Source organism: Pseudopipra pipra, chromosome 1, assembly GCF_036250125.1.
Source record: "Pseudopipra pipra isolate bDixPip1 chromosome 1, bDixPip1.hap1, whole genome shotgun sequence".
In the NCBI taxonomy this organism is placed as follows: Eukaryota; Metazoa; Chordata; class Aves; order Passeriformes; family Pipridae; genus Pseudopipra; species Pseudopipra pipra.
In genome coordinates this window covers 101,889,380-101,917,376 of record NC_087549.1, presented here as the reverse complement: position 1 = coordinate 101,917,376, position 27,997 = coordinate 101,889,380, and the positions used below count along the sequence as shown (strand labels likewise).

The following is a 27,997-nucleotide window of genomic DNA, read 5'->3' as shown; positions in this document are numbered from 1 at the left end:
GTTTTTTTATTGCTTCAAGATTTAGACTCCTCTTTAGTACACCTCTCCCTCCCTCCCTCTCTTCCTTCCTCTGCTCAGGTATATTCTAATTCTGTTTTCCTTTTCAAGCCAGCACTAAGTTCATCCATCTCATCCACTATCACTTTCTTTTTTCCTTCTGTTGGTTCCTGTAGTCTTCTCATCATTCTTCCATCTGAAGCATTGTCCCTTTCTCCAGAAAATTTGAGATTTTCTTCTTAATCTCAAGAACATCTTGTGGCAGTGACTATGGTAGATTCAAAAAGGACAAAAAGATTTCTTTTGATAATTTTGGATGTGTTTCTTTTATGTTCAATATATGTCCCAATCTTCAGGTAATGTTGTGATGCTTGGTGTTAAAAAAATGTACATCAAATCCCCTACTTCCTTCTTAAATGCATCTTCCCTTTCTTTCTGCTTCCATTCACTAAGATGGAAATAGATCAGTCTCTTAGCCACAGAGGAAAAAATTTTTTTACTTCCCTTACTCAATATAGTGAAGTAATCTTGAATAGAACATCAAGAATGGAAAGCTGGATATCTAAATATATAGATAAACTAAAGTATTGAGAAAGAAAGAGATGAAAATATTTTGAATGGGCACTTTAGAAACCCACAGCACATGCACTATGGACTGCTACTTCATGGGTACACCTGAACTGACAGAGGGCTGGTTTCTTTGATAACTCCATGTTTCAAACCAAGCAGGTCACCTTATACCAGTTTCTAACACTTTTTAAGATATGTTTTATTTTTACATGGGATGCCTTGCAAGTGCTGTCACACTGCCCTGGGTGAGATATGATAGATTGCAGCATTACTCAGTCTCATTCATATTTGCTAGCCAGAATTAGCTTCAACAGTGCCACAACCTATGCTTTGATTTAGTGCCTCTCCCACACAAAGAGTTTCCCTTTTTGTACAGTCTGCCTATTTTAGCTTCCCATTTAGTAGGAGATGGCATGAGGAACCCCAGTTTTGGAGCTAGAATGCATATCGAGAAAACAGAAAAAAACCAAAATCATGAAAAACTCAATACTTATTAAATGTGAGGCAACAAATCTACCAACCTTAAGCACTTCATACTGTGAAATGACACTATTCCAGCAGAATGCTGCTTCTGCAGGATCCTAATGAAGACAAGCTGCCAGAGAACAAAAATTAGCCATGTCCAAGACCTTGTTGGGTCAATTCAATCAAACAAATTCAAAGGCATTTTGGGTGGGTAATTTTGGAGCAGACTATTACTATCACTAATGTAAGCCACACGGCAATATTTCACTTCCAACACTTTCATCTGGTGATAAAACAGTGTTTCAGGAATATAACATCAGGAAAGACAAAAAACAAAAGCAAAAGTGTCTCCATCATGCATATACACGCTTGCACATTTAATGCTGTAGTGGTGAGAGCTGTTTCAGAGAGTTAAAAATGAGGGTGAGGGGAGCTTTCTTTTTAATCACCTTATTTAGGAGTTAAAATTGTCATTCTGTTCTGAATATATAGCTAACAGTAACTTAAGACCTTGAGCTATGACTACCCTTGGATGAAGACCAAGAAGTCTGAACACTATATCCATGCAGTTCTTGTTAGCTAGTTCCATGCCTGTACTGAGAATGAGGCATGTTTCAAAATAATTTGAAATGGCTCTTTCATTGTTATGCTCCAACATAGGTTAACCACCTGAGAGGTAAAGAGTGCCAGACTGCACTACAAATTTTCTTCAGAAGCAGTGTCTAAGTGGAGGCTTGGTTTGTCTGGTTGGCTTAGCCAAAGACCTGGGAAATGCATCAGGAGGAGCCATCGTCAACCTGATTTTCAAACATGCCTCCACCCATTAGAAACAGAGTTAATCAAAATAGGCCCAAAGTTTGTTTGCAAGGTTTGTGAACCTTAACAAACCCTTTTCTCAACAGACCCTCGTAGTCTGAATTTTCACTGCATAAAGAAAACTGAAACCAGGACAGTGCCTGGTGGTTTGGGATTTGAGAGAGTATTTCACATAGCCCTAGTTATTGGCTAAGGAAATACAGTGTGGCTGTGTCTACAAAAGAGAACTAAATCCCTGAAAACTAGATTGGTAAAATAGCAGCAGTGTTATTAGAAAAAGTATAACATGAAATGACAGCCTAAGTATTTTTGTGGTGGTTTTGCAAAAAGCCTGCACTTAGAATGAATTTGGCACCATTTCAACTGCACTATCCTTTAATTGTCTAGCCCACAGCTTTCACCACAACTACCTGAAGATCTGGCTTTCGGATGAATGGTAAGATCTTCCAAGAATCCACAGTAACTGAGGAAGAACAGTCAGTACTCTTGGGAAAGAAACAAATCACTGATAGGTCTGCTAAATCTTCAGGAAGGAAGTGAACCTTTGATACAATGGCCCATATGCTTCTCTAGCAGCCAGCCCTATACAATGTTGGTGAATGGTGCTCATGAACTGAAGCACAGTTTTTCCCACGAATAGTAACAGACATGAAAACAGTGCATCAGTTCTTATGTCTGGAATGAAATATAACTCATAAACAAATAAATGGTCATTCTTTCAGAGTTTGTGATAAAACCTTGTATCTGGCATAACAGTGGAGATCATCCTGTGAAACGGGGCTGTGGATATTCTGGATGCTTTTCCAGCTGTTGCTTTCTATAGTTTTTGACAAGACACAATGAGGCCAATGGGCATCATGGGCCCCACTTATTTTCGGTTCAGGCTGTTAGTTCTGATAGATGAAAAGAAAGTGTATTTCATTCTCTAATATCTGTTATGTTTTGTCCTTACTCCAGATTTATAAGGTACATTGAAATGGAGCCTCCCTCTCCTTTACCATCAGTTTAGAAATCATACTGAAATTATATTGATCATCATCATCATGGCTAGGCTTCGTGAACAAAGATTTGGGAAGGGCTCTACCCACGTTTGTTGCAAGCGCGTTGATCAAAGAGCTGACAAAAACATTTTGGCCACAGCCAGCAAATGAAGAACACCAACCATGAGCCAGATTGGCTGGTGTTAATCAGTGTTGTTCTGTGGGCTTCACTGAGGTTAGGGACAACCAGGTGATGATTTGCCTCTATAACTCTATGCTGATGCATGCACATGGAGTTTGATGTGTAACTCTTCCAAACAAGGAGATTTAAGTGCATAAATCTTTATGGCTTATGATGAAATATATTCCATGAAAAAATCCCAACTTTTATTTTGTGCTTGTGTCATAAAACTTAAAAGAAGTACAAATTTTAGCTGGGAGGGAACTTTTATGACCTAATTATAAATCTGTGCAAGGAACAGTTTGCAATTGAAACACTGACAAACTCTCAAGCAGAATGGTGCAAGTGAGTGAGCCAGTAACATCCCCTCCAAATTCTACTCCAAGTGCAGTCAGTGTGCCTCATGCCAGCACTTTGAGTCCGCAATGATATAACCAGTACAAAGAGGGGGAAAAAGTAATTTCTGAATTGCTATCCCTCCTCAGAAAATAACCACAAAAAGAGGGTAATTTTGTTACTAGAATGTTCTGGTTTATATGTTCTAACAAGACCATTAAAGAGAAAATGACATATTCCTTCTTGTATATATAAACAGATGAAAGGGAGGAGTGACAAATGGGTTACAATAGTACTCATGTGACAAAGAGAAAGCATTCTGTGTTGAGTTTAGAGATAATTAAAAGTCTTTTAGATTCTACTTTGTTTATTTCATAGATCTGTCTCTTGATTTTTTACCCTTCATTTTTTACCCTTGCTACTTAAATTATATTCCTGTTTTTTAGTTTCCCCCTTATTTTTTTGTTATAGACTTGAATCTTAATGAATCCAGCAAAAATAAGATTTTTAAAAAATCATCTTTGTCATATCAAGGTGCCTTGATCAATGAATCAGTCTTTGTTTTACAGTTTGTCTCCTGTAACCTTTCCTGGCCTAACTGCTCTTAAGACAGAATGACATTTCTGTTTCATAATTCCACTGATGGAATTAATGACTATGCCTATTAATTAGGATCATTGGAATTTCCCGTCTCTCTGTTTCATAGTAGCACTCCACCTCTGCTTGTCAATCATAACTACTGACTTTATCACATTTTGCTTTTTTAAATGAAATAAAATGTTTGGCTTGGCCCTGTGCCAAGAATAGGGTCATTCACAAACTTGTAATAACATATCCTTAGCTGATGTTTCTTAGTAACATGTGTAAATAGGAAAAAACAGTTGCACTGCGGGGGTTTAGCTTGGCCACATGTGACTACAGTTAAAGAACATGGGAAGGGAATCAGCAGTCTTTCCACGATAGCTGTCCAGTTCAACAACGAGCACATTGTAGAGAGACAGAAGTGCAGACATACGCGAGGTTAACCACTTTCTTTGCTCAGCAGCAAGCTAGTGCAGCATGTCCCTTCTTTGCTATGAACCAGTCATGCAAACTCTGCCAGAAGCCGAGGTGAGGAACACTAAGCAACACTAAGCTTCTCTTACACTCACAAGCACATCTTGCGATTAATGATATTACAAGTGGTTTCTTGGTAGCACCCTCTGGATAAAAGCGGAATGTTAGTATCACTGTGAGAGATCAGGCTAAAGCTGTGAAGCTTGGGCCAGAGTTTGATTCTTGGATAAGTGATGTTTGAGATCAAGGGTTTTACTCTGACCGTTACAGAAATGGGCTGCCCTTCAGCTTGGCTCAGACTTTGATACTCCTAGCAACTAAAGTTCAGGAACTTGTGAACTGAGGGTATTCAGATTCACAGAACAAATTTACCTCATGCTTTGTTGCACAGTAAAATGGAAAAATGGATGTTTGCTATGGAAATAAAATATAAGCAGCAAACACATTGAATGTGTGAAATTATCCTAAAACTATCATTCCTTCCAGAAGTCTCAATCACTTTCATTATTCAGATTTCTTTGTTTCAGATTAAGTGGCATTAACATAGGCATTCTGCAATGCAAACAGCTGCAGGCAGAAAATTGTTATTAAGACATAGAGAAAAAAATTACTGTCAGTACAAAACCTTTCAACTAGTGGATACCCCATATACAAGGCTGGTACAGAAACTGCCCGCATCTACACTGGCCATACAAAATCTTTCCTGCTACTGATTTAGTTCTTTCAGGATCAGCTATGACTCCTCAGCCTCATAGAACTACCCATCCTCCTGCCTGAAACCTGTGATCAGGGAAACGTGGAGGCCACCTAACATAGCTTCCCCTTTCAAGGGTCAAATGCCCATGCAGAGGTATGGATGCAGCACTTTGAAACCACTGTAATCAGTCTGAGTTGGAATTTGGCAATGTAAAAATTATGGGTTGTCAAAGGAAGAAAACCCTTATGTTGTTAGCTAAAGATGTTTAAAAAGAGTCTTATCTGAGGTTTTTCTGTCCTGCTCTTCCAGTGTCATGATCTCTCCATTTGCAACAGCAAAGAAAATTATTTTTCCCTTGCTGCTCTGCATAGGAACAATATACCCCTGATCTGCCCATGAGATTTAAACAGAGGGACACCATATAGTTTTCTTCATTACAAATTTCTTTGTCTCTTAGCACCTTGAGGGACTTTGTCTAAAGATGATCAGGCACAACAGGGCTGGGTTTCCAAGGCCAAATGAATACATCATGTACTGGGAAGAATCCATCATGTGTGGTTTGGTGGTTATGGCAGGAAACTGGCAGATGTGGCTCCTGGGAATTGACATTTGCTGAGACACTGGTGCACAGCAAAGTAGATTTAAGGCAGGTGGAAAATGAAGCAACAGCATTCAAAATGATGTGGCTGTATTATCATTCCTACTGTGCAATAGAACATGAAAGCACAACCTCCTGACGTGTCCCGGGTGAAGTACTGAATGTTTTGTTTTTCATATAAACCCAGCAGAACTTGAATGTCACTTGTATGGAAGCAGGTGTCCCCTATAAAGTTTCTCATATGGAAAACTGGAAAGTAAATCCAGATCTTAACCCAGGTTGTGGTTGCAAAACTGGTTTAGCAGCATATCCAAATATTTCCTTGTCATGAATCTACCAATGGGAGTAAGATGGACATCCATTTCAAGTGAAGCTAGGGTATGCATAAGGCCAATCACATTTTCATGCAGGATTAATTTGTGTAATCTACAACTGCCATTGCCAAAGAATATCAAAATCTCTGAAATTTTTAACTTTCTTTCTCCACTCCTCCTTACTCTTTCATAAATCAGATCAAAACTTTCTTTTGCTAGATTATGGACTCTGCATTAATTATAACAAAATTGAGATGTTATACAAAACTATGCACTGCACTATTACAATGTAAGAGACAGCAGGAATAATTCCCAAAAGCTCACTGGGTTAAAAGTAATAACAACAGCTGGAGTTATCTGATTTTCCCATATTCAGTGGATGCCTCCGAAGATGATATACATGACATGGTGTGAACACTGTAAATATAGGTACCATGATATTAGAATGGAATTTTTATGCTATTAAATCAGTGACAAGAGGTTCAAAGTAAGTTAATAAAGGTGCCCAACATAAGCTACAGTTTTCCAGAAGCTATACAAAATACATTTAAGCTGAGTGCTTATTCCTTAAATAAATATGATACAGTCTGTATGAGGCACAGCACTCCTGAATTTTTGGAGGGGCAGATATTTTATTCCAACAAGGCTGGAGTTATCAATCTAGTAAAATTTCACTACAACTGGAAAAAACTAGAGCAGGAGAACTGGATTTTATGTGACAGTTTATATACCTTTCCTCACAGAGAAGGCTCCTCACATGTACTTAGTGACATTTCTTCATGTGATGGCGCTTCTCCCTGTACATACACCGCACTTTCACACAAGAAAAGAGTAAAGACCATGAGAGAGAGGTTATAACACATGTAAGAAGCAAAGTAATCTCAAGAACTATGTCACATATCTGTCACCTTTGTCTTTCGTTTGTCACCATGGGCACTGTGGTATGGCTGATTCATGTTACTGACTTAAAACTTGGAATTCAAATATGATTTTAAGGGAACCATGTAACTCTATTACAAGGAGATATTCAGTGTTTAGATAGCTGCTTGGCACTTGACATAGACATCTCAAAACAGACAGGAAAAATATCAAGGCTCATATGTACCATATAGAATGAATCAACAATGTTTTCTCTGACTGCTGTGTAAAGCTGATTTAACCTTGACCAGAGATGCTGGAAGGGACCCTGTGTGAATTAATGCAGCAGAGATCAGGGCCAAATCCTCAGCTGGTAAAACTGTTAGAGCCGCACTGAGGTAAATGGTGTTAAAACCCCACTATCAAATGGCACAGTGCATGTTACATCATCAGAAAAAGACTTTAAAGTGTGAAAATCCAGATAGCAAGCTCAAGAAGAATAAATGGTTCACAGAGAAAGAAAAGCTCCTGTTCATTAAATAAGGGTCAAGCACGTGGGCAGCAAATATTCCTTTATTTGATCAATTATGCTTTAAAAATGAAATTAAAACCATTCTTAAGGATACATGAAACAGTTAAAGCCACAAAAATGTCCTTCAGTTGGGTAACAGTAAGGCAGTAAATCAGATCTTTTTGTAGGCCTAGCAAACGCAGGGCAAACAATAACTAAACAGACAACGGCAGCAGAGCTGCATCCTTTGAACTGGAGACTGTAACATATATACTGTGTTTTGCAAAAGCAGCACAATCGCATGCTGCTGAGAGCACACAAAAAGCTAAAACAAACAAAAAAATTCTGGCTTCTTTCCACTTTCAGTCATAAAAAGCCATGAGGAGGTTGAGATAGAAGGATGTTACAACTGCTTTCAAACAGGTCATTCTGCTACGTGAGGTCAGCAGCACTGCTGCTATTGACTTCAGCTGAATCAGGTTTTGGCGCACTGGTTTTAATTTATCATATTACTGAAGTTGTACACTGATATAAATCCACACAGAGCAAAACTGAATAATGCTGTAGTTAATCAGGCCTAATGAAACAATGGTCCTCTAGGTCAGAAACACAGCTGTATCTCGGATGTTAGGATAAATACTTGCTCAGCTTTGATATTAGTTGAAAAGACTCTTGCTGTGGATGTTATAGATCATGTACAGTGAGGCTAACCAGCACAACCCTCAGATCTATATGATATGGAAAAAAAAAGTCTCACAAAGAGATGCAAATCAATAATTGTAATGATCCTTCTGCCAAAAGAAATTCCATTGACTAAGGGCTTCTATAAAAATTCAGCCTGATAATACAGATGAAGCCCAACACCAAAAATATTTGCAGATTCATAAAACCCTTCTTGCAGTCCAGCCATAGCACTGGACTTGTTGCACATATTACTGAAGAGGAAGAACAACATCTCTGTGCCATCTGCCCAATGTCAAACAGAGCATTCATATATCTGACTGACCTGCTGCAGACACGTTAAAAAAACTCATTGATGAACTTGCTTAGAGAAAAAAATTATCTACATTCACAGTAATTATAAGGTATATAAAATAAAGTCTGCTAAGTCAGTATTATTCTTTCCCTAAACACTCCCAAAATCAGACTCAGTGATCCCTGAGGAAAGAGGGAAGTGATGGATTTACAATAGCTAATGACTCAGTTTACAGAAGAGTTTTTAGGTTGATCATATTGAAAGACATAGACGGTTTTTCTGTGTAATACAGAAACATATGCTGAACTTAAATCTGGTTGAATAGACACCACCTACCCAGGAATCAAAACCAAGTAGAAAGAGTTGATTTACAACAGCATTTTTTTTTTTTTTTACTACTTCAGGTATCTTCTTGCTTCAGCGTGATCCTTATGCCCGTAGCTCACTCCTGCAGGAGTGTGCTGACTCCAGCCTCAACAACTGCTGCTGGGGTACTTTGTCACAGGGGGACAAGTGCCCAATTTTCTGTTCCCTGGCCTGTGCTCACATCCCGTGAGCATGTGAATGAGGTCACCTGTGCAGTCCATGCTTGAACTGTTTGCAAGTTAATGGCTGGCATCCTTTGCCCCCTGCAGAATATAGCGCACTCTGGTATGATGGGGAGGAAAGCTGAAGCAAATACACTACTTTGAAGATGATGGCAATTTTTACTAACCTCTGTGGGTGTCTTCAACTGCAGTAAGCCACAGAGGAATGTTCTGTATCTTACTGAAAATATTCCTGTAAAAAGTAATTTTTGTGTTGCCTTGAGACACATAGAGACAAACAATTCAGCCACCAAGAACTCTGTCTATTTATTTTAAAATATTTTTTTTGATCAAGCTACCTTCTTGTTTATGAATCTCTCAGAAGAACAGGTACTTATTGCAGAAAGGGCCGTGATTTATCTATTCCAACATCTATCAACAACACTGCAGCCACCTTTTGCTCCTAAATGGAACACAAAAACTGTATTGATATAGAGAATTTTGACAGGGTTTATTGTTACAGCATAATACTTTATTTATATAAATTTACTGCTTTCCAACTGAAAAATGTATTTTACAAACTTATTTTTTTAGTCTTTAACTGCAACCGATATGGAAAATAATTCAACTTCAAGTGAAGCTGTATGCTTAGCTAGTCAATAAACGGATCTACATCAACTAAAAATAAAGCCCATTCAATAAAGTCCATTCTTTTTCATTCCACAGAGTATGAAAACTATCCCAGACATATATTTCTCCCCTCTAGCTTTGCACTAATTAAAATCCACAGTTTTATAAGGATGGAGTAAGCAAATAACATTTAAAGCCCCACAATCTCGGCATTTGAGAAAGAAAAGAACTAACAGAACCTTGTAGTGTCAGAAGGAGAAATATGATGATTTCAGCAGTTTAAGAAAAACATAGTATTTAAGGTATTGAAAAAGGTTAGCAAAAGGCAAGGCAAGTTTTATTATGGCCTGGGATATATGCTTAGATAAAAGACATGATAGTCCAAAGAACACAAATGAAAAAAACTGATTCAAGTTCATGAAATGACAGACTATGGGAAAAGTAAGAGAGAATTTGACCTAAAAGCCTATTTCTTAGAACATGATTTCTACTCTAAAATTCAAAGAGAAGCCAAAACTAATAAACAATTATACAGTGTCAATGCTTATGCATATTAAATCATGATGTGCAAGGCAAAGAATATCAGCAGTTCAAGTTACTAAATGAACAGCCAACGAGGTGTATCAGTTGCTCAAAACATTAATGGGGCAATGAGACAGCTGAGAAAGGCTGCAGCAACCTCACTCCCTTAAACACAGCACAAAGTGCTAGTAAAGATGTGTAACTGGATCCGACTGGATCTTTGAGTGCACCACTGAGCAAGGACTGGCTTCTTCAGCGTTAATGCTGCTGAATGTATGAATATGGGCATTGATGTTCAGAATGTCATAAATACATAAGTACAATAGTGTATTTACAGTTCTGTTAAACAGCAAATGAAAAACATTCTGTGAGGAATGACACATAGAAAACTATTCCCCGGCTTGATGGTCACAGCCACAGTACCAAGCCAGAATATTCACCTGAGAACAGACTAAATACGTCTCAAGTCAGAAAGAAATGTCACAATGGGGTTAGGCTTTCAACCACAGACAGTGGACATGGCTGTCCCAGCTGCCTGTGTGGTATCCAAGTGGCATCCCAGCTAGCCAGCAGTGTGAAGCAAGAGGTGAAAACTGGCCTCACACTGCAGCTTGAGGGGATCATATGTGATGAGGACAGTGAAGGACAATTCAGCAGAGAGGAGGGAGTTCATCCTTATTTTAGCAGAAACATAACGTAACACTGAGCTTTGCCGAGATCTAGATTTGCTGTTATAAAACAGGTAACAGCAGCTCTAAAAGGTAAGAGTGTGTGAGAAGAGCACCTTGGACACATTTGCATTCTCCTGCCCACACCTGCCTCCCACACCCAGCTGAGTATCAAGTAATAGTGGCAACTATCAGCAGATAAAGTTTTACTAGCAATGGAGGAAACAGCTCATATAAATAATTCCCTTTCACAACCTTACCAACACTCAGACAGAAATACTGAGATCTGAATGATAATTTTCATTTATTTCAGTAAGTTTTGATTTAAATTTTCTGCTGGAATTCTCTGGAATAAATTTTATGTGGAAGTGGCAAAATGCCAGAAGGAATGGGCTTATCTGTAGTGATGTAGATTTTTTTGAATTTTCCAGGTAAAATCTGTACCTCTTCCAAGTATGCCTTTAATGCAAATTCAGTCTCAAGTGTTGGAATAAGCAACATCTATGAAAGTGAAACAGAAAATGTGTCAAACATTACACTAATGACTTGAAGTTGTTGTGATCTACTTTCTGTATCCTGAAATGAATAAAATAAGTTTAGTGATTGCAGTCCTGTTCATGCAGTACCATGAAAAGCACCACTGCAACCCTCTGGCTAACCCTAGTAGGGAGGTCAAGCATTCAAAAGACAATGACATTATCTAAGGTCACCTCCAGATAATCCTCCTCCAAAGCAGGTTAGAGAACAGCAGAATGATGATGAGGGAAAATGTGCGTTAAGCACAATTTTCTTTTTGAGTACACAGTTGAGGTTGGTTTTGCTTTCTATTAGCCAAGGACAACAAAAGCCATAGCTGTGTGATAAACATTTTTTGAGCAAGCTGGAAAGAAATGCACTTTAAAATTAATCTAGGAGGGAATAAAAACTCTTTCACTTAGCAACAGCCTCTTAGTCCCTCGACCCTTCTGAAAGTCTATCCCTTGAAAAGATGTGCCTCTAGTCTTCTCTGTTCCTTTTGGGCTGGGAATCCTAACTCTCAGCTGGGAATCATAGCTCTCAGCTAATTTCCAGTATTTGGATACTTATTTGTTATACAGCAGCACCAGCTATTCCCACAGGTCCTTCAAGGGGCCACATGCACTGTTACACCTCTTCATCTCATGCTGTCAATATAACTATCCACATTCGCCACAATGGCAAGAAAATTACTTTTGAAAGAAGAATGCTTACGACTCCTCCTCCCCATATTTTAGACTGTAAGTAGAACCTTGTGTCCCAATGGGCATTCAGAGAGCTGCGGGGAATGTCTTCTTGTGAAATTTCAGGGCACACAGTTCCTTCAGTGATCACATCTGACATGACTTCAGTTTGCATCTGCAGAAGTTTAACGCATGTCAGATCTTTTGGACAGCACTAGAGTTTTTGCTGATGCTGAGAACATTTTGCTGCTAGTCTATATCGTTTCCTGAGTAAGCACAGAAAGAGAAGCCAAAGTTTAATTCTAAGCTGTTCTTTTTATTTTTATTTTGATACACATTTTTACCCATAGGCATCTTGGTTGCTATCTGCACATGCCAGTTCCACAAGCACTTTGGAACCCTTCTCAAAGGAAGCTTCTTCTGAAGTCTGTGTTTGCAGAGAGTTCACTGAATAAAACACGTTCATCTCTAACTTCTCCTTACTCTCTTTTCTAGGAATACATATTACTTCTACCTTCTGCAGGCTACTAGGATATGTGGGGTACTACCCACAGCACTGCAACACGCATTGTGTAGTCAGATTCTGCAGAGAGGCGGGCTGTCTGTGTGACACTCTTCTGTGCTATCATACCACAACCAAAGCTTGAAGTGCTGACATGGACTTCACGAATATGAAAGAAAGATTCACAGGTTGGTAAAAGCAAAAAGAAATCTGAGGAGCCCATTCCCCCATCCTAGGATGGTATCTGTGCTCACAAGAAAATCTCTTGCTTCTGTTCCTGCCTTAAGAGGAACAGAAAAAGACCAGCTGCTATGATCTACAACTGAAATACAGAAATTCTCTACAGGGTAAAGGAGTGGTAGGATAAGTGCTACAACAGACAAGCAAGCTCAGTCAGCATATTGTTGCAGGCAGATGACGTGCCAGCAGAAGAGAACAGCAGTCCCAAGACAATTGTGGCTGGTCCACAACCTCAGTCTATGTCAACTCTGTGGCCTGTAAGCCAAAGGTTTGCTTTTTTTCCCACTCCCTTGCATACCACATGGCATCTCCAGCCTTACACAATTACTGACTTCTCCCTGGATCTTTGGGTGAGAGAAACAAAGCTGAGGGTAGGCTACAGATAGTAGCAGACAGGATGTTAAACATTTGATCTCAGTGCAGAACAAGGGTCTTCTCTGACTCTGAAGAATGCTCCTGCCTCATTCAACCCAGCTTCCTTGAACCTCCTGCACATGTGACAGCAATCTGTGTCCAATAACAGAGCAATTCCCTTTTCTGGCAGCCCAGGTACTTTTTCACAGCTATGTAGAAGTTGCTCCTTTTTTCTCATGCTCTTAGTCTTTGCTGGTCCCTGTGGCAAATGACTGTGGTTGTTCATGCAGTTCCTATTTTGCTGGAGTTCATCCCTTATAAGAAGCTGAAGAATTCCTTGTGGAACAGATTGAAGGAAGAAAAAAGTCTACACTGGATTATAGCTCATTGAATGTAGCAGAAGTTACTTAAATGAATGAAAATTATACTTATATCCAGACTGTTCTGCAGGATAATTATTTTCACTGCAAGATCATTACTCTAGCTACCGTGCCTTTTTAAGTTATGCGTCATGGTGTCAAAACAGTAAGATGCATACAATCAATTATAAGGCTGTTCTTGAAGAATCTTTCATATATGCCAATATGCAACCAGCATTAAGTTCCTCAGATTAACTGGTCCAGGGCCTGTCTGCAGCAACACAGACTCAGGTGTTTGGAAGAGATGATAGCTCAAAACTATGACAGGGACAGAACAAGACTAAGGGGCAAACCTGTGTTAATGCCTGTCTCTATAGACCATCAGAGAAGCCAGTGACATAAAAAATGCAAGATAATTCAACCTTTCTCACAGACACTAAAAAACACAGGAAAGGGAAGCAAAAGGGAAGAATTTTAGTGGGTGGGGAAGGGGGAAAGGAGGGCGTCTGGGAAACTTGACCAGACCAAGTTTTGAGTGCTCAGCAACGTCCTACAGGCGGTACAGGATTTTACATACAGGCAGCAAGGCGTAGGATAAAGGTAGTCCCCCTTTCCCTTCCCTGACGTTGGACACTGCCCCCCGCACGGCCGGTCCGCACCAGGAGAGGGCGCCCGAACACCAACCAAGCGCGGGAGTTACACTAATGAGCACTCGCGGCTAATTACCGCTCCGGCTGCAGGCTCCCGTTCCGCGGGATTAGCTCGCTCGCATGCAGAGGAGGGTGCAAGCAGAACAGCGGTGGCCAGGGCGCAGGTCACAGGCTTGCTGGAGAGCAGCGACCGCAGTTCATCTGCAGAAGCTTCTCTTCTTACTTTCCTGTTTCACTACACTCACCAAATTCTTCCCCAAGGCAGGGGAGCAGTAAGGCTATTCTGTACCCTGTGTTATACCTGGGGATTGTGAGATTCCTCATTCAATCTACTGCTGCCCTTTCCCAGCCTACAGTAGATGCAGGGATGGACACACGGGGAAGCCACAGCTGCTCCTGCAAGAGTTATGGCACGCTGGCTTCTGTCCTCCTGCTACTCTGTCATGTCCTACCTCTCTGTTAGGCCTGGCATGTATCCTGCATGGTGAAGAGACAACCAAGGGGCTTCTGGAGTGAAGACCCCACATCCCACCCACCTGCCGTGTCAAGCCTTGGCCTCCTGTGATGTTCAGAAAGCCAGAAGCATCCCTCTAATACCTGCATCAGGAAATAATGTTCAGAAGACCCTGCCCCAAGGGGTCCCTCTGCCCCCTCTCCCTAGCCCATAATCTGCTGCATGAGGTCTCACATACCAAGCAGAAACGGTGACATCCCTGGGCCCCCTGAGCCAACCCTGAAGCCAGGTATGGCTTCAAGTTGGCCTTATTCTCCACAGGAATTTGGGCAGTGACCTCCAAAGTTCCCTTCCAAATCAAATGGTTCTGTGATTCTTGGTTCTGGATAAGTACATCCTTATTCCCATTTCACACTGCAGAAGCAAAAGGTCTAGATGGGTAAGTCAATTTTAAGGACTAAAAAAGCTTCAGGTGAAGCCAGCCATAGCAGAACCTGTAAGCTGATAGCCTCAGCAAACCACTACCTTCCTCTCTATGTTGCCGTGTTAACATTTCTTTTACAAACTCTGTAAACAGAGTGTGGGACGGGTTACATTAGATTACATATCAGTTACACTCCTGGATTCACTGTATATATGAACATCAATTTAATTGATGGTGTACATCAATCCTGAAGGAAAATATGGCATTTTCTGATGGGCCAACCAGAAAAATGTCTCATCTGAAATGATCAAGAAGTTTCTTTCAATGATAGCAGGTGAAGGATTGTCACTTTTTGTCATTACAGATGCTCACTAGTGTTGACTCTGCTGGTTCACTCGCTTCTTCAAGTTCCACCACAAATCCAGAACTGGTTTATTGAAGTCCCTGAGTCTTAATCAGTCTGCTTTTATTACAGCCTGGTAAGAGAACTTGCCCTTAGCTATCCATTTGATTTGCTTGTATAAGTGTATTTTTTAAAACAACATTCTCCATGTTTAAACTTATTTTTAAACCATTATGACTGTTATGAAGGGGCAAATTTAGCCTGAAAGTGTGTTAACATATGATAAAGAAGGCTCTTTTTCCTTTTTTCCCACAACTGCTCTGATAATATGGTGAGAAGATAGGCTTGATCTAGTGGATGCTGCTGTGAACTTGCACTTGGACCTCCCAGGAGCCTCTGGACAGGCCGCCTCCCTGTGTGCCACATTTTAGTTTTCCATCAGCAGGGGTAGTGGGACTAAAACCCTGCTAGGATTTTCAGATGCTTGAAGACTATATCAGTGAAGGCCATATAGGTGCCAAGAACAGATATCTATCTACATATCCAGACAGCTAGAGACTTATTGTGACTCAATCAAGTTTAAACATTTTAAGATAAAAGCTGCTATTTCAAGCTTTTTAGTCTCAAGGAAATCCATAAGCACAGAAAAAATTTGGATTATTCACACTGAGAAGAAGTGAGAGAAATCACTTGTCAAGGTCACTGTTGGGACTTCAACAGACTGAAAAGAAAACAAAAAAATCAAATGTATGAAAACCATGATGAAAAAAGATATCAGATTAAGCTTCTTTCCCCATTACTTATTCAAATGGAGAATTAAATCCAGTTTTTTACCTCCAGCTGAATATCCCTTCAGGCTGAAACACCAAAAATGGGTTTATACATAGCAAACCAAATCTATCTTTTCTTGAATGCCTTAAGGAACAGGTCTGGGGCATAGATTTGGTCCAGAATATTTACTCTTCAGGTAAAAATTGGTTAATATTAAAAGCACTGAAGCCTCTCATTTCCCATAAATTGCTGCAGTGTCAGGAGACAACTGTTTCATGATTTACCCTCTCCTTCTCAGCTTTGAGATCCCGGTCTAGTTCAAAGATTGGCTAACTTTTATTCACCAACTAGAGATTTTCCTTCCAAGTGCTGGCCCACAGCCAGAATTTTTAAAAAACAGAATTTAAAAAAAAAACTTCTTGTTTTAAAATATGCTAGAGTGACACTACAGAGTCTTTCAATTGAAAAGAAATTTTGATTCAGCAAAAGGGCAAGACTAGTCCTATTGCCATTCCACTCTCTTGTGTCAGTCTTAGTTACGCAATTGCTTGTACAGACACTGATAAGCACTACCACTCATCCAGAGCCACACAAACTCTTACAACAGGGATGAATCTGAACTACAAGATTATGGTCTGAATTCAAAGTCTACCCTGTGTCTCCCTAATTCTGGATTTAGAGTTTTGTTCACCCACAGTTCTAGTACAAAGAGCCACAGTCACCGACACAATCACAGAAACATAGACACATGCACTTCCCTAAGTGGGAACTTTCAAACATATATCGGCTTAATTGAATCCTTATCCCCATAACTAATGACTGAAGGAGCATGAAACTCAGTGTTACAGACTATGTGTAAAATGAGCTCTTCAGTACTACCCTGGCCTTGCTAACTAGGGTATATTTTGTGTGTGTGCCTGTCTGACATGGACAAGCTGTACACTCAGTGGAACGGTTTACTGTGGTAATTCTTCATGAGTTACTTGCTGCAGAGGAGGTCTGGGACCTTTCCTGTAGCAGATCTGTTGTTCTCCCACTTCTGCATTTCAGTGACCTCTTTGGTCTGCAGCTTCCCCCACCAGGTTGCTTCATTCCCCTGTGTCAGAATGCATGTGTGTGTTACGTAAAGCATGTGGGAACATTAGCATGGAATATTTACGCAGCAGCAAAAGTGTCATGTGTCTGTTTTGCAAGATATGAAGTGTTTCATATGCAAGTTATTAGCAAGATATAAGTACAGATAAAGGCATAGATATAGATAAGCATCTGTATAGTTTTGGAAAGTCTTGATGCTTTCCTACACATGGGCATTTTAGATCTACTAATAACAGAGAAGAGGCAAGATGTTCTTAGATGTTGTTTGAGGGATAAAAACATTTGGTGACCTCTTGGTTTGGTAGCTCCACTGCCATTCAACACAAAATGAATAAAATACAGTTGTGAGAACCTTCTAACTAACTACAGCAAAATAATTTAACTTTGCATTTCACTCTTCATTTCTGCATTTGATTTTAAGTAACATATTTTTCCTTATTTCTTTCAAAGGAAATGGAGATCAAACAGCATTTTAAATCCACAGAAGAGAAGTTACAGAGATTGCCAGTTACCTTTTGCTGGTGCTACCCTTTAACTGTAATAAAAATGTGAGAACACAGAACTGGAAAGGACCATCTGGAACCATCTGTGAACCATTCCTTGCACTGTAGGCTACTATGAATTAGATGTTTAATTATAAACAGTGCACAGAACATCTACTCCACATGTCACAGGCCATGAAACAGTTCCTATGTAACACAATTAAGAAAGATGATGAATAATAATGAGCATCCAGAACTGTAATGTGCCATAGGAAGAATACAGCGTCAAGCATCATCAGCATTTAAGTACTGGGAACTATCATCATTTCAGGGTAGAATGATTTTGAGACATAAAGCACGAGTTTTGCTGTAAAAAGGCAAAACCAGAAACATCCCAGCATACACTACACTAATACAGAGGAATATTTTTTCTTTACCTAAAACTTTTCAATCCATTTAGCTTGGAGTGTGTGAATCAGATTCACCTCCCACTCACTTATAGGAGAGGAGTTCATGATGGAAGCATGTGTTATCGTCTGTAATTCATCTCCTTTTCATTTCCACCCATCAACAGTGCTACAGTCACTGTATTTTAGCCATCAGGCAGGTCTGAAAAAGCTAGAGAAGCCCATGGAGGAGGTATGCAACCTTGGGCCAACTCACATGACCTGATACATACTGCAAAACTCTAAGGATGTTGTTGCAGTACACTGACTGATCTGCTGCCAGTGGCTCTGTAAGGGAAATATAAGAAACATTTGAGGCTGTGTTAAAGGTATAGCTGAAAAAGACAGTCCATCAAAAATGCTGCTGTTTCATGAGCTGGGTGAAGAACAGACTTTTCTTACCATTCATTCCCAGTAAGTAAGTAAGTAAATAAGTAGAGTGCAACTGTTTAATCTAAAAAGGAAGAGTAATGGCTAATGGACCCTTTAACTGGATGGCTTTAGGGTTTGGGAGGATATCTTCTAAGGTTAAGGTCAGATGGAATCTGAGAGCATAAAATAGTGACAAGAAGGGAAAAAGAAAAAAGAAAAGAAGCCTACAGCTTCCTTTTGTCTCTCCTCATCCTTATGGGCCGATCAAGAAAAATGTGGTCTGTGTAAATGGAAGATATTCCATAAATACATTGAGTGGAGCTTACAGTACCCCAAAGGAGCTATTCATCAATTCCAACAGGAATATGCACTGGGAGGCCTTCACTGAATTAAAAACAACAAAAAAAGAGCTACCCACTTATCTCATCATTTAGTTATCTCTGATTTGAAGGAGTGCATAGAAAAATGTTAAGCCCTCACTAGACTTTTAAAAAGAGCTCCTAAGCCCAATGTCTTTTTTTCCCCCCTAAGTACAGAAGAGATATCCAACAATTTCTACAAGTACTGTCTTGCATTAAAAGTACATTTTACTTACCTTTACATTACATAGGATTTAAATAATATTTTTGTACTCATTTAGAAAGTACAAACTATTAAAACCCAGACTGAGCAATTCAATACTCCACTGACAGACAGTTTCAAATACCATTGGCACTTACTAGTGTCCATTCTGCCTGAGCTTCAGCAGAATTTTTGTAATTAAATTTAAGATTCTTTAGGGACTGTAAAGTGAAAAAAAAATCAGTCAAGGTTCAATCTTATGAAATACTAAACATTTTCAAGACAGATTGAGTGTCCTCAATTTTATCTTAATCCTAATGAAAGCTGATGGTGCTCAGTATCTATCAGAAATGCTCAGCAATTTGCAGGGTTAAATCCCCCAAGAACAAGCAAACAGTATACTCTGAATACTGACAAGCCTTTAGAAAACATTCTAATAATGACCTCAACCATGACCTGGAGGGACTATTTCTCATGAGGGCAGAGATAATTCAGTCTCTGTGTGAGTTCACACTTGAAACTTTCCTGACCAGAAATGGTCAAGTTCTGCAAATTATGAGTTAGTGGTCTTAAGTTTCAAGATACAAATTACTGTCTGTCAGGAAGACAGAGCTATAAATGAATTTTATTTCGAGTTGAACAATGGTAAAAAGAAGAATACACTATCTGCTGAGCCACTGTTCTCAGAAGACTTCCAGTTTCCATTGAGAAAGTCTGAAAAAGAGGAATCTTGTTATTTAGACTCCAGACTATAATATAACTTTTGTACTTTTGATCTGTGGAGCATAAAAAGAATGAACACATTTTAAATTTCACTGAAATACACATACTTTTTTGTCTATAGAGCAAAAGGTGAAATTAAGCATACAAGTGGTAGAAATCAGATCTGTGGAAGCTACTACGACAGTTTTGAAGCTGTCTGATCCTTCTACAATCACAAATGAAAATGAGCATTATGCACTTCACTAACTGGATCCTTATAGTTTATGGGGCCTGATGGTATTTATCCCAGGGTACTCAAAAAGATGGCTGATGTCATTGCAAGACATTTCTCAATGATTTTTCAGTGGTCTTGGGAATCTGGAGACATCTCAGTGAATTGCAAGCTGGTAAATGCCCTAATTTTCAAGAAGGCCAAGAGGGATGGGCCTTGTAACTATAAGCCTGTCAAGTCTCACTTCAGTGCCTGGTAAAATTATGGAGAAAATTATTCTGGGAGTTGTTGAAAAACACCTGAAGTAATTGGTCACATCCAGCATGGCTTTAAGAGAAGAAAGTGTGTTAAACTTAACGTCCTTTTATAACCAGGTTACCCACCGAGTTGACCAAGGTAAGCCGCTTGTAATCTTTTTGGATCTCAGTAAACCTTATGATACTGTCTCTCACAGTATCCTTCTGGACAAAATGTCCAGCACACAGCTGGATAAACATCATGTGGTGGGTGAGCAATTGTCTCACAGGTCAAGCACAGAGGGTAACAGTGAATGGGGTAACATCAGACTGGTGACCTGTCATTAGTGGGATTCCACAGGGCTCCATCTTAGGCTCAAGGCTCTTCATAAATGACTTGCATGTAGGACTCAAAGTTACATACAGTAAGTTTGGTGATGATAGTAAACTGGGAGGAGCTGTTGACTCCCTTGAAGGCAGAGAGACCTTGCAGAGAGGCCTTGACAAACCAGAGGACTGGGCAATCACCAACCATAGGAAGCTTCATGAAGACAAGTGCCAGATTCTGCATCTGGGATGGGGCAACCTTGGATGTACATACAGACTGGGGAATGAGACACTGGAGTCTTGGGGTCGTGGTTGATAGCAACTTGAACATAAATAATCGGTGTGCCCTGGCAGCCAGAAGGGCCAACCTTTTCCTAGAGGGCATCAGGCACAGCATCGCCAGCCAGTCAAGGGAGGGGATTGTCCCGCTCTACTCTGCACCTGTGTTGTGGGCCCACCTCAGGTGCTGTATGCAGTGTTGGGCACCACTATGCAAGAAAGATATAAAACTATTAGAAAGAATCCAAAGATGGGCCACAAAGATGGTGAAAGTTCTGGAGGGGAATTTGCATGAGGCTGAGGTTGCTTGGTTTGTTCAGCCTGGAAAAGAGGAGACAGAGGGTAGACTTCATCATGGTCTACAGCTTCCTTACAGTGGAAGCAGAGAGGCAGGTGCTGAGCTCTGCTCTCTGGTGACCAGTGATAGGACTCAAGGGAACAGTATGAAGCTGTGTCAGAGGAGGTTTATGTTGGATATTAGGAAAAGATTCTTTACCTAGAAGGTAGTTGGGCACTGGAACAGGGTCCCCAGGGAAGTGGTCACAGCACCAAGCCTGACAGAGTTCAAGAAGTGTTTGGACAATATTCTCAGGCAGATGGTGTGATCTTGGGGCTGTCCTATGCAGAGCCAGGGGTTGGACTCAATGGTTCTAAGGGTGTCCTGTATAGGGCCAGGAGTTGGATTTGATGATCCTGATGAGTCCCTTACAACTCAGCATATTCTATGATCCTTTTGGGTCCTCTCCAACTCAGCATATTCTATGATTCTAGGACTGCATGATCTTTTCCCTGGTAGCTGAGCACAAATAGCTCAGAAGTGAAGGATGACAACTTCTAAACATTATAGCTTTGCTGTGAAGAGAGGCTTTGAGAAAGATACCATGCAGGTAGAACTGTGATGGAAAGTTAGATGAATAGGATGTAACTGTCAAGTAAGAACTGGTCAAAGAGACAAGACTGAAGAAGATAATTTGTTGAAAGTTCCTTTAGCCTGGGACACTTAATGACAGCAAGTGGGCAGAAATTTGGCCTTGCTTATGCTCCCAAAGGCATTATCTCTATCTCAGTATTAATCCTTTCAGCTTCTGACATACTTGTACCTGTTCTTTTAAGAGAAAAAACCCCTCTTTTTCATCAGCCTCCTCCATTCACACAGATACCTTTCATCTAATGCTGATCCATCCATATAATTTTAACTTGATACAGTAAAAAATGATGGGACCTGGCAGAAGGCAAATTGCTACACTTTTTATACCCTAGCTTGTATGATTAAATCCCTTGGAATCAGAATACTACAGCATATAATGAACTTGCATCTTGTAAAAAGAAAGGGACAGCCAAGTGACAGAAGGTAGTGGCTTAATATGACACTGCATTATAATGCAGTTCTGGATAATAAAATTTAAATGAATTTATTTGGATGGAAAATGTTCCATCATATGCAACTTTTTTTCCAGAGAAAATGTTGACTTGGCTAAGCTGAAGCTTAATAGAAAAGGGAAGTTTTCCTTTATATCTTCCCTGGGAAATAAAGACAGAAAAAGTACCTTCAATTTTTGTCCCAGCAGAAGTGCCAATCATTCAGAAATTGACAAATGGGGTTTGAAAACACTTTCAAAATTGCATTCTCAAATAATTATAGTATGAACATGTAGAAAAAATAAAAATGGTTGAAGTAGATAGAAAATGTCATAAACTGAATGTTTTATTCAGATTTTTATTTTTTTTTATTCTGTTGCAGCTTGAGAAATTTTAAAATATTCTAACAGCTTTCATGCCTTATTCTTTTCTGCCAGTTCTGAGGACTTCAGTAGACTGAAATGTTACTTTTCTTTTACCTTGTATTTCGTAAAATACGAGAAGTCATTTGAAAAAGGCTCTAGATCTAACAGGGCAGACAAGAATACAAGAAGAAAACTAGGATTATGTAGAGATGCTTTTATAGAAAAGGAACTAAGTATGCATGAACAGGACTGCATATTGGAGGTCAAGAAGTGTGAAGTTATATTGAGGCACACAGACTTCATGGCTTTCCTGACACTTCTTAAAGAAAACAGGAAAAGGTCCTTTGTTCGATTCAAATAATAAAATAACAAGAATTACTGCTGTGTAGAAAGGGTCAGACAGGACTCAAGGTGTGGTTCCAACAATGATCTGATTGCGTTGCCTCAGTTTTCAAGCAAAGATGCAGCTGTTGAGCCTAAAGGAGAAGGTTATAGAGTGAATGTAAACGAGATTTTGTAATGGACACATCTGAAGCAAAACCAAAACTGAAACAGCTAAGCATGCTCAAATCACAAGGTAACTGCCATCCCAAATTCTTTTTTAAAAAAATTGGCTTGTTAAACAGTAAGCCTGGTAACAATCTGTTAATCAATCTGTCAAGCTGTGGGAGCACTGAATTACTGGCAAATTTTGAATGTGGCTGCCAGAGATATTGGGGGGAAATGTGATCCAGGCAAAAAAAGGACTTTTGACTGATCTCATGAGGGCTTTAAAGAAAAGGGTAATTGAGGGCATGTAGCTACATGCAGCTGAATAGTAAAAAGTGAACAGGGTTTCATCAGAGATACTGTGTGCCAGAACATCCACAAATCTTTCTTTGGTATTAACAGCAACTTCCTAGAAAAGTAAGACAGTTTGTATTTCAAGAAAACATTTGTTATAATACTCCAACAGAAATTATTAGGAACTTTAAGAGGTATTGTGCTTTAAAGTTCAGTCATGTCCCAAAACAGAACATGGAGAACTTCTGATATTTTCAAAAATTCTCCTCTATATTGGGTAGAACTTTCCCAGTGATTTTCTGAGGAAAATAATCTGGATTTTTTTAATTAAAGTCTTCAGGAACTCCAAGAGAATGATGGTTGAAAATGGGACCTGTAATTAGTTAGGACTAATAGGACTCCTAGGAAAAAAACTTTGAAAGACAGCTACAAAGACCAGAGATAATGGTTGCAATGACATTTATATTACTGGCAATCTGGGCCGTCATTGGAAGAGACTTTAAATCTTGAGTATAAAGAAGAAATATCCAAGGACAAAGATGCCAATCAGGAGTGACATCCAGCTTGGCAAGCATTATAAATGCATGAGAGTTGGAGAACTCTGCCCTGAAAGATAAGTTTGACAAGTAGAAGAGTTATCAATCTATTCTACAGTACCAAACTTGCCACATCTCATGGCAATAAGCACACAACCACTGAAATGGAAATATGTGAAATGGGACCACAGCTGATGGATCTCACAGACCTATGGTGACAGCCATGCTTAGCATCAGTGCCTGTGGTAAACTCAGAAGCATTTTGACCCCTTCTTGACTGGCATGAGGGATGATGACCAGCATCCAGTCTTTCCAGTGGTCTGTTCACTTGTCTCCCTGAGGTGTTAGGAGTCATAACAGCCTTGGTCACCTTGTGAGCAATTATAAGCATGATGTTCCTATTGTGCAATCTCTGCCTTGTACTAGAAAAAGAAAGACTAGTTTCTAGAAGAGCAGAAACCTTCTTTCAAAGAGGAATCTCTGGAGATGAGACTCCACAAGTGTTACTCCCTCAAATATAATAAATGAATGTCACAGTCTGAAACTGAAATAAGATGCAAAGCCCTTGACAAGAAGGCTTTCACAAGAAGTGTCAAGAAAACATTTGGCAAGACACCATATGAACTGAGAGCTGCTGAACTGGCCTGGTGCACTTGGTGTGAAAAAGGGAAGCCTCAGTCATCTATAACTGCATAAGATAACTAAATGCAGTTAAGAAATCAGCAGTGGGCTTCATCTACTTGAATGCCACAACGCAGTGTTTACAATGCTCAGCCCTACTGTCACAACCATTAGGAAGATGTGCAGTGCCTAAATCTGCCCTTGCTCTTTGTTCTGAGGGAATGAGGTTGATATTTGTGCTGCATATACAGGCCAAAGAAATTGTGCTTAAAAAACATAAACTGACAGGACAATCCATATAGAAATACTTTAAAAGTCTACCTCCTTCCTGTTATTTCTGAAAAATTGGCTAGTGAAGCACTTGGCTTCACACACATAAAAAATCATACTTACCTATTCATGTCTATATATATACATATGTAGATGCAATCATACATGAACATACAGAAACTCACTTAATCAAGCCAATACTACACAACATAAAATTTTTTATAACTTAAGTTTATAATGTTGCTTGGTAGAGCAGCATGTTTTTCAGCGTGATGCTAATACACATTCAAATGTATTATCATGTGAAAATGCAAATACTGGAGTGAGGTCATATGGGGCAAGTTAGCAAATCTAGGCACATTGAATTTCATGAATAAGCACATTAAGTAATTCCAGCCAAATTCTAAGCTTCTAATTAACTTCCAACTGCCTATATTTTCCTTGAGATTTGAAAAGGATACAGAATTCTATATTTCCTAGGCTAAACCTTTTTGGCTGTGAATTAAGTGTTCATGAAAGGTGCCAGATTAATGGCTTGGGGACCAAAATCCCCTTTATGCACGAAATACAGTATCTTACAGACAGAAGCAGTGCAAGTTTCCTGCATTCTTCCAGTAACACTGTTCAAACTTGACATGGTCAACTTCTTTTTAAAGGTTATAGCATATTTCACAGAATCACACAGAATCATTTCAAGACAGACTGAAGTAGAAAATCAGGCAAAATGGTATATATGACAAATATCATGATGTTAAATATAAATCAGACAGCCTTGAGTAAGGTGGATAATTTAAACATTATGGCAATTTATGGTTAACCTAAGTGGACTGGAAGATTAAGCCTGATCAGTTGACATCAGATTAAGTGTTGCTTATCTGTAGTAATGTGTATTTCTCCAAATCATCTTATTTTATGGGTGTTCTTTAGTGATATGATTTTCCTTTTCCCCTAAAGCTCTTGATAACCCATTAAAATTACAGATTCTGCTGAAATATTGAACAGCATGATATTTCAATGAATATAAATTAGATGCAGAGGAATGCTAAAAGTATTAATGAAACTCTATGATCAATACATGTTAATTGCAAAAAGAAATACCTCCTGTCCCAACTAATTTATAAATCAGGCGTAAATGGAACACCTCCAATTTATGAAGTGAAATTCTATTTGGAATTTTTATGTCAGCAGTAATGAAGGAAAAAGAGCAAACATGAATGATAAATATTTCTGTTCCATGTTTTTTTTCTGTAAAAAAGAAAATGGGAGACTGCATGCATGTTTTATAATGGACTACTTTCAAGTTTAGCAATAACTACAGATGTTGTTTGCCATAATGTATTTATGTTAACAAACACCAGATTAAATGCATTTTTTCAAGTGTAAAATGCATTACATAAATTAAATATTTATCTATAAATATTATAAAATATAGTGAAATATTAAAAATAATTTTAATATTTTTATAGCTATTAAAAAAAGACTTAGTTTCATTACACTCTATGTGATTCCTAAAAAGTCAGAGTTTCCTAAGTTTAGAACAGGTACACAGGGTAAGAATTTCTATTGCACATTGGGAACTGCTTAGAACAGTGCAAATCATTTTAATTCCACTGAACATTCCAATGTCTCAGTATTGCAATCTGAATACACAACATAGAATATAATATTAAATCATTGCTAGAAACTGCTAAAGGCAATGCAAGTTTGGTGTCAAAGTAATAATAATAATAATAATAATAATAATAATAATAATAATAATAATAATAATAATAATAATAATATAGATCACTTATGCAGAGTGCTTAGTTGACAGTGGATCTGTATAGGTGACCTATCTTACATGCTGACCAAACTTCTTTAAGTTCTTCTTAAGTGTGCTACAGATTTCTTAGTACCATGGAGACCAATGCAATACACCTTCCAACAGAGAATACCTGTCATACAGCAGGTGGCATTTTGCCCCAGGGGAAAACCTTAAAAGGTCACAGTAAATAAACAAAATGAGCAAAGCTCCTTGTATTGTATTGCAAAAAAGTAACAAACTGGTACTTCCTCTGTTTATGAAACTACAAAGTAAGTTTGCTTGTTTGGGGTTTTTGTTTTTTTTCCTGTTTGGTTTGGTTTTGTTTTAAAAAAAGAGATTTTGAGGCAGGGGCACAAAATCATAAAGGTTTTGGAAAAAATACAAGAATAACTTCACCTGAGGAGACTGTTCATCAGTGAAAAACTTACGAATCTCAAACAACTAGCTTTCCAAAAAGAATGTTAATATGTAACTTTAATGACAGTTTTCAAGTCTCTACAGCAAGAGAAGGTATCAGATAGTGAAAACATCTCAACTAGAAGACAGACACATGACAGACTGTCTAACTCAAACTCCTGTATTTCCTTCCCTGGTGTGAAAAAATCACTTGCCCTAATGAAATAACCTTCCCTTACTGTCTAAATTCCTCTTCTCAACTGCACTTCTCTTGAAGTAAGAAGGTATTTTTGTCCTGAAAACGACTGAAATATGGAGTCAAAAGTGAAGGGTAGAGTCTGTCTCTTCTTCAGTCTTAGGCAATAGGTCAGCAAACAAAAAGGCATTGACTTCTTAGCAAATAACTAATTAAATATCTTTCAAAAAATCAACAATGAAAAAAATGCCCTTGAAATTTAGCTTATTTGTCTTTTTTTATATAGATAGTTGTTCAAGGAGACAAACATTTTATGTTATCCAAAACAAAAGCAGAGCAGCAAAAACATACTGGAATATACCAATGCTGAAATCACATTCAGAGTGTGAGATAGCCTGTATCTGAGGCACTTTAATATGTTATACTGTGGAAGATGATGCTTTTACTATAATAAATACCATTACTGGTTTATATGGCAAGTGGCCTCATATTATATGGATCCCCTGGAATATCCCAACTTCCAGTTAAAGATAGTCTCTTTCACCTCTAAATATATTACACCTTCAGCAGGTGTTTGAAATTGGCAGAGGTTTGTAGCCTCATAAGGGGGGAAAAAGGGGTTGATTGGTCAGACATGGAAAGTGAGAGCTGGTAATTATTTTCATGTGATACACAAGAGATGTTATAGCAAAGCTGACTAAAGCTGACCCAGTCGTCTTCAATAAAGATGTCACTCAGTTCTTGCTTTCTACAAAGTTATGATTAATAAAAGGGGAGGATTATTACAGTAACTTACTCTTAGTGGGCAAGGGGTGACATCAACAGCAGCTGAGCAAACTGACCAAATTTTGTTGTGTGTTGCTGAGGTTTTTTTTTTTTTTCCTCTGGCAATGACTAACAAGGGGCTAACAGCATCTGACATCACAAAGGGCCCTTG

The 27,997-nt window shown here is 38.9% G+C and overlaps 2 long non-coding RNA genes across 3 annotated transcripts; both read right to left on the bottom strand.

Moving 5' to 3' along the window:
- Nucleotides 1-3: 3 nt before the first annotated feature.
- LOC135419599 (uncharacterized) lies at nucleotides 4-27,903 on the bottom strand. The gene is made up of 3 exons (XR_010433063.1): nucleotides 27,857-27,903; nucleotides 1,089-1,162; nucleotides 4-265 (listed from the first exon to the last, which is right to left on the bottom strand). It is a non-coding gene; the product is annotated as an uncharacterized LOC135419599 (long non-coding RNA).
- LOC135419642 (uncharacterized) lies at nucleotides 9,197-13,432 on the bottom strand. 2 transcript variants are annotated; one of them, XR_010433075.1, is made up of 3 exons: nucleotides 11,912-13,432; nucleotides 11,147-11,203; nucleotides 9,197-9,345 (listed from the first exon to the last, which is right to left on the bottom strand). It is a non-coding gene; the product is annotated as an uncharacterized LOC135419642 (long non-coding RNA). The 2 variants fall into 2 exon arrangements; XR_010433091.1 differs by having other exon boundaries at nucleotides 11,970-13,432.
- Nucleotides 27,904-27,997: the final 94 nt, after the last annotated feature.